Genomic DNA, 14,410 nt, shown 5'->3' with positions numbered 1-14,410 from the left:
ATGATTCAGGAAGGTTCCCTTTTCTAGCCTTTCCATGTGCTCCCCTGCTGTGCTGACCTACTGGCAAGGTACACGATCGGGACAGTTGTGGTCATCGCACTACGGGATCACCTCGGTAATAATTTCCCAGGCAGCTTCCCCATTCTCATTCTTTCTCTTCTCAATCTATCCTCCACAAATCTTTGCAACATCATTTCCCTAATACCTATAATTCTTGTCGCTTACCGTTTTGATCAACTTCTACTGCTCACTTCTGCTAGCAAACTCCCTGTTGGACAAACAATAATAATAACAATAACAACAGCCAACATTTATACAGTGCTTATTTCTGCCAGGCACTATGCTAATGCTTTACAATTATTGTCTCATTTTGCCTTTACAACAACCCTGGGAGGTAGAGGTCATTATTATCCCCATTTTACAAATGGAAAAACAGAGGCAAACAGATTTTTTTTTTTTAATGACTTGCCCAGGGTCACATAGCAAGTATTTCTGAGGTTGGATTTGAACTCAGTTCTTCCTGACTTGTTTTCCCTTCAACAGAGCTTTTGAATCAGACTTTAAATACACACACACGTGCACACACACACATGCATGCACACACATGTATGTGTGTGTGTGTGTAGATAAAGATAAAGATATATAGATAGCTTTTATATGGTAGTCCCCTTATCTCTTCTTCTGGAGATAAAGCTAGGTTGCTCAACTGCCTTTGATTAGAAATAACATTTTCTTGCCAAGAACAATGACACATATCTGGGACTCAAAATAGCCTAGATCACATATCAGTAAAGGTGATTGACCTGGAACTTTGCACCCATAGAACTATAACTAAGAATTTATGTAACCAAAGTATCTCAAACCTTGCCTCACCGAAAGAGGTTACACACCGAAAGAAAGCCTTCCTGCTGGTGGAAGAGAATGAGAAGGCAGAAGAAAAGTTCATTTCAGCCTGCCATCTCATAGCTTCTTATTTTAACCAACTATTTTTATTAACTAGGTACTAAACTTTGGAATTATATGCTCTTGTAGTTCAAGACCCTTTAAAGTTGCACCCTGGAGCAAAGATCTGATTGTCCCACCCTAGTTGTATTCTTCTAGGGCACATTTAAAAATATATATTTTAAAATTTGTAAAACTATTTCAGTATATAACTCATTTTCTTTGTAATTCTACATATTTTATGTTGTAGATAGAGAAACATTATTGGGAAGAGGAGGCCATAGGTTTCACCAGACTGCCAAAAAGGTCCGCGACACAATGAGAGCCTTGATTCTCTGCTACAAAGCTCTCCCTGTCCAGTCCAGCCCCCAGCGATCACGCCTTCCTCAGCACTCCCACAGTGTTTAGTCCACACTATAACAACCTAGTCCTTGATTATATATTGTTGTTTCATGTTTGCTAGTCATCCCTCGCCAACTACAGCATGAGCTCTCTTGGAGGAGGGATCATGTATTGGCATACTATTTATGAATTTCCCACAATGCTTAGAGTATGGCTGGCCACACCAGAGGTGCCTGATCAAAGAATCACAGAATTTTAAAACCTCTAGCATAATCTAACCACAGAATTCTGGGAATAGAAAGGACTTCAGAGCTCCTCTAATTCAGCCCTTTCATGTTACATCTGAAGAAACCAAGGTCCATAAAGAAGACATATTTATCATAATTGTACACAGAGCTGGGTCTACAACCTCTGACTTCTTACTGCCTGTCCTGTGCCCATTCCACAATAACAGAATGACTCCCTTGTTGGTTCACTTCATAAATTCATAGATTTAATCAATCGACAGCCATTTTAAAATGCCTACTGTGTGTGGAGCATTGGGGATACAAATGACAAAGAATGAAACAATCCCCACTTGCAAGGAGTTTACGTTCTAAGCATGGGGAGAGCCAGGGGGTGGGACGAGGTTGGGCAGGAGATGGGGAAGATAAACAAGGTCAAATATAGGAATATACAGAAGAAATATAAAAAGAAGGAAATACAATAAATACAAGAGAATTAAATATATGCTGATTAAAGAGGGAGGACAATAGTCATTGAGGCAGGGGAGGGATCAGGCAAGGCTTCATGTGGAAGGTGAAGCCTGAACTACAACTCAAAGGGAGAGGATCCTAGTGGATGAGGGAGGCAGGGGCTCTGGGAGTGCAGTGTTGCCATCATCATTTTCTGGAACTCAGGCACAGGCAGGGACCCCTGCAGGAAAGGAGGCTTTGCAGGGATCTGGAAGACATGAAGCAGTGGGGGTAACAGGACAGTTATTGAACAAATAAGCCTAGGCAATCCGGGGTCACAGAAACAAGGATGGAGGCTGTGGAGATCGGGGTGAGTATGACAAGGACACAGATGGACCCTTGAAGAAAGGACAGGCTTTGGATAGAAGGGAAGGGGAAGGCATTCCAGGCAAAGGGAACGACATGGGCAAGTGCATGAAGGTGAGATCGAGGTCACAAACCGAGGGCAGTTAAGAAATTGCCCCAATGGAATGGAAGGTCTAGGTCTAGGAACAAGAGTTCTTAACCATTTTTTTTTGCTTTTTTTGGAGGGGGGAAGGCAGGGCAATTGGGGTTAAGTGACTTGCCCAAGGTCACATGGCTAGTAAGTGTTAAGCGTCTGAGGTTGAATTTGAACTCAGGTCCTCCTGACTCCAGGGCCAGTGCTCTATTCACTGTACCACCTGACCACCCCTTCTTAACCATTTTTGCTTCACAGACTCCTTTGGTGGCAGTCTGGTAAAGCTATGGACTCCTCAAAATAGTGTTTTTAAATTTAAAAAAATCCATAGGATTATAAAGAAAATCAATTGCAATACAGTTATCAAAGGTTTGTTTTTTGTTTAAATTCATAATCCTAAATTAATAATCTCAGACTTTAGGAAATAGACAAAGGTAAGATTAGATAGGGAGGAAGGGTGAAGATGGGAGATACAGAGGAAGGGAGAAAATGGGAATACCCTTGGGAAAGATATACTATATATATACATATACATATACAGACATGATATAAGTAGTACATATTATATATTCTATATTGTGATATATCCATATTTTGGTGGAAAAAGCATTCAATTTGCACCTAGAAGACCTAGGTTTAAATCCCAGTTCTGGCCCTTAGTGACCAATGTGCCCTTTGGGAAGTCTCTCAATCTGTTTCCTCATATGTGAAGGGAGGGGGGTCTTGGGTCAGATTACCTCTAAGGGCCCTTCCAGCTCTAAATCCTCAGATCTTCTGGATGAATGCCAGGTAGAGCAGTTTGACATTGACTTCTAGGGTCCCCTGAAATAGGGGAAATGGTGTAATCAAAGCCATTGCATACTATCTCACAGGAAGGAGAAGAGAGAGAAAGGAGTTAGAAAAATCCCAGTTTTCTAAGAAGTGGGAATCACCAGAAGCTATCTCCTAAGATGACACCATCTAAGGGCCAATCATTAACTTCATAGGGTCAGAAGAGAGCATGACCTAGGTTTTGGAATTGAGCCTTCCTCCTGCTTTTTTCCTAGAAAATCTGGAAGGGGAAGAATAGCCATGAGACTAAGAATAACCCCATCCCAAAAGTGGCTGGACTCTAATCTCTTGGATGATAATTTTCAGTGAGATAGCTCCTGAACTCTTTCTTGTGGTTGATTGAAAGAGTTCTCGACTTTGACCCTGGGAGCTGAGGGATCTCATCTGTCAAGGGAGAAGCCCACAGTAGTAAGGAGGTTGAGATTAGAGTGGGATACTCATCCAAATTCACCACCAACAGCACCCATCTCCACCAATGGGACTGAGGGAAAGATGTAGACAAATACACAAAGGTGAGATTAAGCATAGCATGTCTAGAGAAGAGTGAAAAGTTTTAACTAATATAGTAAAAGAAGGTATTGGGAGTAACAGTAGGTAAGAGGCTAGGGCCATATTGGGACTGGATTAAGACTACTTTGGGGATCTGTGAGGAACTGAAAAATGGCAGCACGAAGAAAGGAGTAGGACATTGTCAGTAATGGGTGCTGGAGACCTTTCTCCTGGAGAACCACACCCATGCTGTATCAAAAAATCCACTATGGACTCAGAGGACCAGGAGGCAAATCCTGACTCTGCCATTTGACTGCTGTCCTCAATTTAGCCTGGAGTGAGGAGATGGGAATATGATCCCCAGACTTTTAGTGAGTCCTCCTAGTTCTAAGCTTCAGCTGGCGGAGGAAGCATCCATTGAGAAGAACCATAGGGTGGAGAGATGGAAAGAACTTAGGGGCCATCTAGTATCCAAGCTGGGATTCAAACCCAAGTCTTCCCATGGCAAACTCACACTCTTTCTGCCATCCCAGCTGTCCTGACCCAAAGGCTGAGCTACCAAAGTAAGTGGGGGGTGGAGGGTTGGGGAGAAAGGAGCTTCCAGAAGTCATGGAGAGAGCATGAAGTGGGAGAGGAGAAAACCATTGCAAAGTTCTCTTGGGAGCCTAAATAGCTCTCTACCTATCCTAGATGGGGGGGGTGATCTAGAAGGGGGGAATGTTTGGGAGGAGAGGTGTGGCAGCACATAGGGGTGGTGTGGGTCTGTCACCAAAGCCCACAGGGGAAGAAAGGGGCAAACAAAGAGATGGAAGCTTGCCTTAATGATACCTTACTCCCTTTTCCTTTCAGGTGATGGGGAGACAAGTGGCATCCTGCTCCTCCACATCCCCAAAGGGTCCCCTTTATGGAGAGGTGTGTCTCTGGGCCCCTTTCATGGGGAGGGGCTCTGCTGATGTGAGTTTCTGGCATCCAGACCTAGTCATTCAACATTCCCACAGTCACAAGGGAGACAGCCTACTGTAGAGGAAGAAGCATGCACGGAAATAGGAATCGGGAGAAAATTGGCTCTTAGCTGCTAAATCAAATGTCCTTCTCCCGCTGGACTTTGTTCCACTTTTGGAGACTTTTCCCTTGAGCTGCATGGCATGCTTTCCCCTGGTTTCCTCCTACCCATCTGACAATTGTCTCCTTGAAAGGTGGTGTGGGACAATGGAAAGAGGAGTAGATTGGGGGTGAGAGGCTCTGGGTTCATCTTCCACCTCTTGCATTTACTCCCTCTGTTGTGACACCATATAGCTTTACTGTGCCTCAATTTCCTCAACTTATAAAATGAGGGGGTTGGAGGAGATAGTCCCTAAGATCCCTTTCCAGTTCTGAATCTATAATCCTTCTTTGCTGCCTCATCATCCATTTTCCAAGGGATAAGCAGCTGCCAGGTTAATACTTCTAAGACACAGATCAGACCATGTCACTCATCTGTCCAAACATCTTCAATGACTCCCTATCCCTCTAAGATAAAGCACAAAAATTCTCAGTGTATCATTTAAAGACCACCACAAAATGGATCCTATCCTACCTTTCAAGTCCTTTTCCATATGACCCACCTTCACACTCTTCTATGTTTTCGCCCAACTGGCTTGTTGGTTCTGTACTCAGCTTTCCACTTCCCTTCTCCCTTCTTTGCATAGGCATACCTGGATTCTCCTCCCTCCTCACCTCTGGCTCTAAGCATCCCTAACTTCCTTCAAGGCTCAACTCAGGTACCACTTCCTACTCAGAGTCTTTTTTTTATCCTTCCCCACCCTCCATCCCAATGCTCCTCTCTCTTGAAATCATCTTGTATTTATTTACCTATATATGTGCCACCCAGGTCCTCGATACATCTATACTTCAGTTCCTAGAAGATTGCTAGCCCCTGGAAAGCAGACACTGTTTCAGTTTTTTAGAGGTGGTGGCAGTGCTTTTAAGCAGTTGTCTCTCTGCTAGTGGTTTTAATTTGTATCCTAAACACAGTGTTTCATGTGTAGCAAGTAGGTATTTAATGTTTGCTGAATTAGATTGAATTGGATATGATTGGATTTGATTGGATCAGACTGACCTGAACTGAACTGTATGGAGTGTAGGCACCCATGTATTCATGCTTCCTCTGTTTCGTTTCACCCAAAGTCCTCCTAGTAAGAGCTGTCCTGGTATGGAATTGATCCTTGCTCCCAGAGGGCAAGCCCTGGCAGGTCTTACCAAACTGGAAAGACTTCCAGGATAGGCTGGGTGATGGAGGAGTGAAGGATACTGGGGATCAGCCTAGCCAGATGGACAGACATCCAACAAAAAGATGGCCATGGTGTGATCGTTTTAGGTGTGACCATGTCACTCCCCTGTCCCAACATCTTCAATGACTCCTTATCCCACTAGGATAAAGCACAAAATCCTCAGTCTAGCACTTAAAGCCCACCACAGAATGGATCCTATTCTACCTTTTGAATTCTTTTTCATATAACTCACCTTCACACTCTTCTGTGTTCAGGCACCACTCTCGTCAATCTTTTTTTAATCCCCCCCCCATTCCCCACCCCAGCAACCACCAATGCTCCTCCCTCCTGAAGTCATCTTATATTTATTTACCTATATACACACCACCTAGATACATACATACTTCAGTTTCTAGGAGATTATTAGCCCTGGAAATGAAAATCATGATACCCTCCTGCACCCAAGCCTTGAGTGCCAAGAGATAACAAAAGGCAGAACCATGATGTAGAGAAGAAAACCAAGCCTTTCCTCTTCACTAATACTGTGAATTATGTAAACTGTGCAGGCCCCAGTGGAAAGAGGCTGGCTCTTTTATCAACCCTAAATTCTCCTTTGGCAGGGGGCCTCAAATTTAGGGAGTACTATCAGTCTGGAGTACTCTAGGTTCCTGGGGAAGGGGGTACTCACCAAAGGGTGAGGAAACTTATCTCCTGACAACCCCAAGTGTTCTTCTGTGGAGGACCCTTAGCCATAGGAGTAGTGCTATGGTAAGGAAAACTGTAAAGAAACCTAGGAAAGAGAAGCAAAATTCACCTGTGATGCTTTAATATTTTTACACTAATCTATTGGATGAAATAAAATCTGTCCTATATTGAAGCATTGTTAGCCTGAGTGCTTGCATGGAGATTTCACTTTTACCTTTTCTGTGGAGACCTAGACATGAGATACATTCTGATGTTCCCAGGGAATTGGAGGGGAGGGGAGGGAACCAAATGAGCATGAGAGATTTGGTTAGAAGCCTCCAATATTGAATGTAATCTGTGTAGTTTTCAGTTCTAAACCAGGGATTAGATATTCAGTACTGAAATATGAATACTTTGTGCCCAGCCCTGGGCTAGTTAACTGTGGGGAAAGAATACACAGAAAGAAACATAATTCCTGTTCTCCAAAAGCTCCAAGTCTATTTTGAGGAAAGAAGTAGTAACTTAGATATTCTAAAATCAGAGGACAAGATTATGTAATCTGTAGGAGACTATGGTGGTTCTGATTTTACTCCGCAGTAGGCTCAGAGAAGGGGAAAATGCATGGAACGAGCCAGGGCTATTGAATACCACTGACAGTATCTCTCCAACCCTCTCCGAAAGCCATGACTGCTTGCTAACTAGTAGTCAAACTTCCTGTCCCTTACATACCCCACCTAGTTAGTAAATCAAGATTGAATCATGCTATTAATAAATAATAATTAAACAATCACATTAATGAATAGTTAATAAATTCCAAAGTCATGTTGTTTTGGGAATGGTGCACTTAATAGAACAGGAAAAAGGCCTTCCTGCCCCCAAATACCTTCCCCGCCTTCCTGGCATAAAGTGAAATTCTACCATTAGAGATAAATTCCTTTTGATTAAGGTAATGCTTTCCACCACTTTATTGAAGACTATACAGCTCCTCTCCCTCCTCTCACCCAGACTGTTCAGGTTAAGTGATAAAAGCCTTGGATTTGGAATAAAGTGATCTGGGTTTTCATTCCAAGGAATTTCACTGTGGTGGTTCTCTGCAAATCTGGGCCTGTTTTCCTTGGGGAAATTGTTTCCCATCTCTGAAGTTCACTGTCCCCTTCTAAAAAATAAGGAGGTGGGAAAAGAACTGTCTCTGCCAGCTCCTATGGGGCCCAAGAGGGCCCTGAGTTCTGGTTCTGTTTCTCAGGGAATTTAGCTCCTTTCCAGCTCAGAAGTTTTTTTTTCTTCTAAAAGTAATTTTTCTTCCATGGCTCCCTCTTACAATCCCAAACCAGAGCCCAGACCTTTAGTGAATAAGTACTGGGCCCTGCCCAGTCCAGACTTGTCCTACAGCCTGCCTCACACCTTGGAAACAAGGAGGGCCCAAGGGCCAGAGTTACTTGAAGTCACATGACAACCACCCAATTACTTAAGAAAGATACGGATGAAACGTCCCTTTCCACACAGTCCCCAGGGCTTGTCAGGAAATCCCAGTTGATGCAGCTTCTGCTGGAAAGGCCGCCAAGGACTCAAAAGCTCTGAAACCACAGCTCAGAGGGAGCTCCAGGATCCAGCCTGCAGAGCTGACCTCAGGTGGAGAGCAAGGAAGAGGCAGGTGTCCACATGTTGTGATCAGAGGGCTTTCGGATAGGGAAGGGTGATGCATGTGCTGCCTTGGATGCAAACACCAGTGAAAAGGAAACAAGGCTATTTCCAAAAGGAGTTTGGTTCCCAAGAAAATATGATTGAATGGATAGACTGGAAAGTCAGGAGGCCTGCTCTTCCTTTAGCATCAGAGTTGGAAGGAGATTGTTTAGTACAACCCCTTCATTTTGCATATGGGGAAACTGATGCTCAGAAAAGGGAAGGGTATTTTGCTTGTACAACCTTGGGCAAGTCACTTGCCCTCCATTTCCTCATATGCAAAATGAAGGAGTGGGACTAACACTCTCTAGTTCTTGGGTGTACAATGCTCTCAAAGGCTCCATCAAAGAGTCTGAAGCTGGAACTCTGAGGCCTTGCAGTGCAGTGGTCTGGGGACAGGCTCTGAAGCCCTTTTCAGGGGATACATTAGGGCCAAATCTATTTTCTTAATAATACTAAGATGTTTTCATTTCAAATATGGTAAATATCAATGGATAAATCCCATATAAACAAAAGCTCTTTGGAAGGTGTCCTCAATAATGTTTAAGTGCATAAATGGGTCATGGGAACAAAAAGTTTGAGAAGTGCTATTAATGCCTCCTAATTCATACAGATTCAAAAACTGAGGCCCAGAGAGGCCCATCACTCCCATTCATATAAGCACTAAGATTTCCAAAGTTGTTTGTTTGTTTTTTCTGTTTATGGTATGGAGGGATAAATAATGACTCTGCAGTCAGGGGACCTTAGTCTGATTAATCCCAGCTCTGTGCCTTCCTTGGTGTCTGTGTGACTTTGGGTAAGTCACCTCCACTCCAGAGTCTCAGTTTCCTAATCTATACAATGAAGGGGTATAAGTAGATAACCTTTAAGGTCACCTCTCTCTCTAGAGCTATGTTCCTATTACTCTCACAACAACTGTGAGGGTATGTACTATAACCATCATCATTTTACAGATGAAGAAACCAAATCTCTGAAAGTTAGGTGAATTGTCCGAGGTAATGCAGCTATTAGGTGTCTGAAGCAGTACAAAGTAGTCTGACGTAGTAAGTACCAAGCCAGAACCTGAGTTTTCTGACCCCATAACCAGGGCTTTTCCCCCCAAGTATAAACCCCATTGACTCATTCAGAAAATATTTCGTTAATATTTCGTTACTAGAGGAAGTTCCAAGCACTAAGTTAAGGCTAGGAGAGACACAGAGCTTGTATAAAATATAAAGTACCTCTCTTCTTAGAGCTTACCACTTAACAGGGAAATAAGAGACAAAGCCAGGTAACTTAATCTACATAACTCTATTACATAACTCCATTACAAAAGACAACAGAGTGGTAGGTGAGGTCCCTGGCAGAACATCATTGTCAACTAAGGAGGATCAGGGAAGGTTTCAAGTCGGAGGTGGTATATGAGTCAAGCTTTAAAGCAATTCATCAGGTAAAGAGGTCAAGGGAGAAAAATACATCCCAGGCATAGGGAGCCCTATGGGCAAAGGCAAGGAGCCCTGAGCCTCAGAAAGGGGACAGAGAGTGGTCTGATTTGGTTGGGGTACAAGGAAGGAAACAAGCATTTATTAAGCACCTATAAGGAAACAAGCATTTATTAATCACCTTAACATGCAAGAGCAATAGGGAGCCACTGAGGATTTTTGAGCAAAGTTGTGACCAGATCTCTTAGGTATCTTGACTCCAAATTCCTCCTTTTTTTCATTACACCAACCTGCTTCTTAAAGATGTGAACATCCAACATGTGAACCCACAGATGCCTTCTTGTCTCACACACCAAGGGAAAAGGTGTTTATACCAGCTTCCTCCCTGCTGTGTCCTGTCTTACTAGAGCCTGGCCTGCATCATTGCTGAGCCTGGAAATGGAACCAGTCACAGTCAAAAGTGTAAAATTGACAAAGTTTTCTTTGGGATCCCCCTGTCTGACACTGTCCTCTCCTGACAAGTGTTGCACATTCCAGACATATCCCTCTCTCTACAGCCCCAAAATGAGAGACAATGGAAAGTAAATCAACATCTAGCACTGTATGGTGGAGGTCAGAACACTGAAATTACTATCTTAATTGAAATTATGATATCAGTGCCAGCCAGAAGGCATGAACTCATTTACTCCATTAGGGGCAATATGTCTCTCTGCTAGTCACGGTCAGCCTCTCATTTCCATCTAATTCAATAACATAGCTGGAGGAAATAGGGTGGGAGGAAAGATCACTTGGCTCTGGAGTCAAAAAAACCTAGGTTCAAATCCTGTCTGTGATGCTTACTACCTATGTGATTTGGATTGTTGCTGCTTGTCCTTGGTTCAGGAAGAGGACCATGACATCAGGGAGGTGATGACATGACTGACAAGTGAATTGGATTTAAGTGAGGCAGGGCTGTGCAAAGTCACCAGCCTCACTTTCACCTCCAGAGCCATCTGGGTCCAATGGTGATACATAAACCAGGACAAGAGATGGCCCCTGTGTCTTTTGAGTCTTCTCTGTGTCTAAGGCCTTAATTTTTTTTTTTTTTTTTAAGCAATCAGGGTTAAGTAACTTGCTCAAGGTTACACGGCCAAGTGTTTCTGGGTGGGTGCTAAGTGTCTGAGCCCGGGATTCGATCTCCAGGTCTTCTCAACACTGGAGCCGGTGCTCTTACTTGCTGTGCTACCTGGCCGCCCCCTTAATTTTCCTTTTAAATGAAGAGGAAAATGGCTTCTGAGGTCGCTTGCAGCTCAAAGTTTATGAAACATCGATCAAGCACAGATTATGTTCAGAGGACTGTGCTAAGCACTGCAGAAACAGAGGCAAAAAATGAAGCAGCTCCTTCCGTCAAGGAGCTTATAAGCAGCTGGGCGTGGGGGAGGAGTAGGACAGGGTACAGTCCAAGGCTATTTGAGGAGGGAGAGAGCATCAGCAAATCAGGAGGGCTCATTTAGGAGGGATTGACTACCAGAGCCCAGCCTTGAAGGAAGGGAAGCATTCTAAAAGGTAAGATGAGAAGGGAATGCTTTCCTGGCCTGTGAAAATACAAGACTACCTAGCAATGTGAGCTGGAGCTTGGAATATGTATGGGAGAGGTGATGTGAATTAGGGCTGGAAAAGGAGGTTAGCTTGGGGCAGGGGTGGGGACCTTTGAAGGACCGAACTCGAGGACTTAGAGGGCCTTATGTGACCTCCAGGCTACAGGTTCCTTACCCCTGGTAGGGTGTGGAGGGACAAACGTCAGGCTAAGAAGCATTATTGTCTGTAAGCAAATGACTTTCAGCTCCAGATTCTCTACTTATTTCTATTTCCCATCACTAACTGCCTGTTGGACATCTTGCACTGAATGTCCCATGGGTATCTCCAATTCAACATGTGCAGAATAGAACTTTTCATCTTTCTCCAAATGACCCCTCTCCCGGAACTTCCCTCTTGCTCTCAAAGGTACCACTATCCTTCTAGTGACCTGGGTTTATAACTTTTCCCTCATATACCTTTACACCATCTATTCAACCAGTCAACAGATCTCTTCCTTTCTACCTTTGCTTCAGCTCTCAAATCTGTCCCCTTCTCTCTACTCACATGCTATCACCCTACTTCAGATTTTAATTACCTCTTGCCTAGACTAGTCTAATCACCTCATTTTCTCCTCTCTCCAATCTGTCTCCATGCAGCTTCTAAAGTGATTTTGCTAAAGCCCCAGCCTACACATGTCTCTCCTTTATTCAATAAACTCTGATGCCTCCCATAGTGCTTCTAGGATCCAATGCCCACTCCTCTGTGACTTTCAAAGCCAAATTACAGCCTGGCCCCAGCCATTACCCGTTCCCATTCTCTGCGATCCAGCCATCCTGGGCTTGCTACTCTTCCTGCCAAATGACATCCCATCTTTCCAATGCCTGGTATCTAGAATGCATTTTTCCTCACCTCTATCTTGAAGGAAACCCCTTGTTACCAAGTTTGAAAAAGTACCTTCCTTCATAGCAGGGACATGATAGATATCCAGGGCAATTTTCTAATAAATAAATATTCAAGTTTCCTTCCAAACCCAGTTCAAGTGCCATCTCTACCTCCAGGGAGCCTTTTCTGGTCCTCCTCCTCCCAAGATCATCATATATTTATTTGATGTATTATATGAATATGTTGTCTCCCTTGATAGGAATGGAGGAAACAAGCATTTATTCAGCGCCTACTTGTGCCAGGCTAAGCGTTTTATAAATATTACCTTACTTGATCCTCAAGACAACCTTGGGAGGTAAGGGTTTATTATTAGCACCCATTTTACAGATGAGGAAACTAAAGCAAACAAATTAAGTGACTTGCCTAGAGTCACAAAGCTAATAAACATCCAGGGCTGAATCTGAATTCAGGTCCTCTTGACTCCATCCTCTATCCACTCTGCCATCTGGCTGTCTCTTAGACTATAAGCTGACAAAGATAAGAAATATTTCCTTTTTGTCTTCAAGCTCTTGGTGCCTACAATAGTACCTGGAATATGGGAGGTGCTTAATGTATGTTTGGTGACTGATTAATTAAAAGTGTTTATTTTCTCTTAGAAGCAAAGGAAGATCATGAAAGATTTTTGAGCATGAGAAAGGCATGGTCAGTCTCCTGCACAAGAGTCCTTAAGTAACTCTGCTTGTGTCATGGGCCCCTTGGACAGCAGTTTGATGAAGCTTATTCTCAGAATGATGCTTTTTGTTTGTTAGTTTTGGAGTGGGAAAGGCAGGGCAATTGGGGTTAAGTGACTTGCCCAAGGTCACACAGCTAGTGAGTGTTAAGTGTCTGAGGCCCAATTTGAACTCAGGTCCTCCCGACTCCAGGGCCAGTGCTCTGTTCATTATACCACCTAGCTGCCCCTGAATGATGCTTTCAAATGCATAAAATAAGACCCATAAAAATAGATTTCAAAGGAAACCAATTCTATTGAAATAGTTGTACAAATATTTTATTTTCAAAAAACAAGTTCACGGTCTCCTAATTAAGATGTCCTGGTCTAGAAGGTTATTTTGACATCTGGGTGTAGAGAATGTTTTGGAGAGGGAAAAGATGGGAGGCAGGGAGAACCATTAGGTCTACTGAAGGCTATTCCAATAGTCCATAACAGAGATAAGAAGGCTCTGTAGTCATGTGAGTGGAGAAAATTGAGAGATATTGGGGGTGGTGGTGGGGGTGGGGGGCAGAATTAGCAGGACTTGGCAACTGAGTGGATGGATATGTGGGGTGAAGGAGAGCAAAGAATCAAGTATGGATCCAAGGCATAAACCTGGGTTATTGGAAGATGCTGGTACCTTCCACAGTGACAGAGAATTTTCAAGGAGGGCCTAGTTGGGGGAAAGACGTTTTGGACACACTGAGTTTGAAATGCCAAGAGGACATCCAAATAGAAATGAAGTCCAGCAGGCTGTTAGAACTGTGAGGGTAGGGTTAAGGGTTGGATCTATAGATTAGAAGGATATCTGCATTGGGATAATACTCAGATCTATGGGTATGTAGGACGTCACTTAGGAAGAGAGTCTAGAGAGAAGAGAAGAGGTCCAAGGACAGGGTCTTGGGGAACACTGAGGCCTGGGGTCTCCATGCAAAGGGGACCAAGGAGGAGTCAGTCAGATGAGAGGAGGACCAGGAGAGACCAATCCTGGATGTCAATGAAGGCAGTCACTCTTGTCAGTCAGTCAAGCACTGTTAGTCACTGGGTGGGCCATAGAATCATAAACCCATATGATCATGGGTCCAGAGCTAGAAGGTATCTTAGAGGTTATTCAGTACAACCCTTTCAGTTTATAGGAGAAAACTTATTCCCAGGGAGGGTGTACATGTATACATGGACTGATATGCATATATATGAATATATATATATATATATATATATAATGTGAAAATTTATATGGAAAGAGAGGAAGGCAGGAGAGAGAGGAAGAGAGAAGAGAGGAGAGAGAATAGGGAGAGAGAAGAAGGGAAGAGAGAGAAAGAGAGAAGAAAGGAGGGAAGGAGAGAGAAGAGAAGAGGGAAGAGAAAAGAAAAGAAAAGAAAAGAAAAGAAAAGAAAAGAAAAGAAAAG

The sequence above is a fragment of the Petaurus breviceps genome, unplaced genomic scaffold (genome assembly GCF_028583685.1).
Source record: "Petaurus breviceps papuanus isolate PSGF00001 unplaced genomic scaffold, PetGlider_PUasm1.0 176, whole genome shotgun sequence".
Classification (NCBI taxonomy): Eukaryota; Metazoa; Chordata; class Mammalia; order Diprotodontia; family Petauridae; genus Petaurus; species Petaurus breviceps.
The sequence above is the reverse complement of the archived record's forward strand: the minus strand, read 5'-3'. Positions refer to the sequence as shown.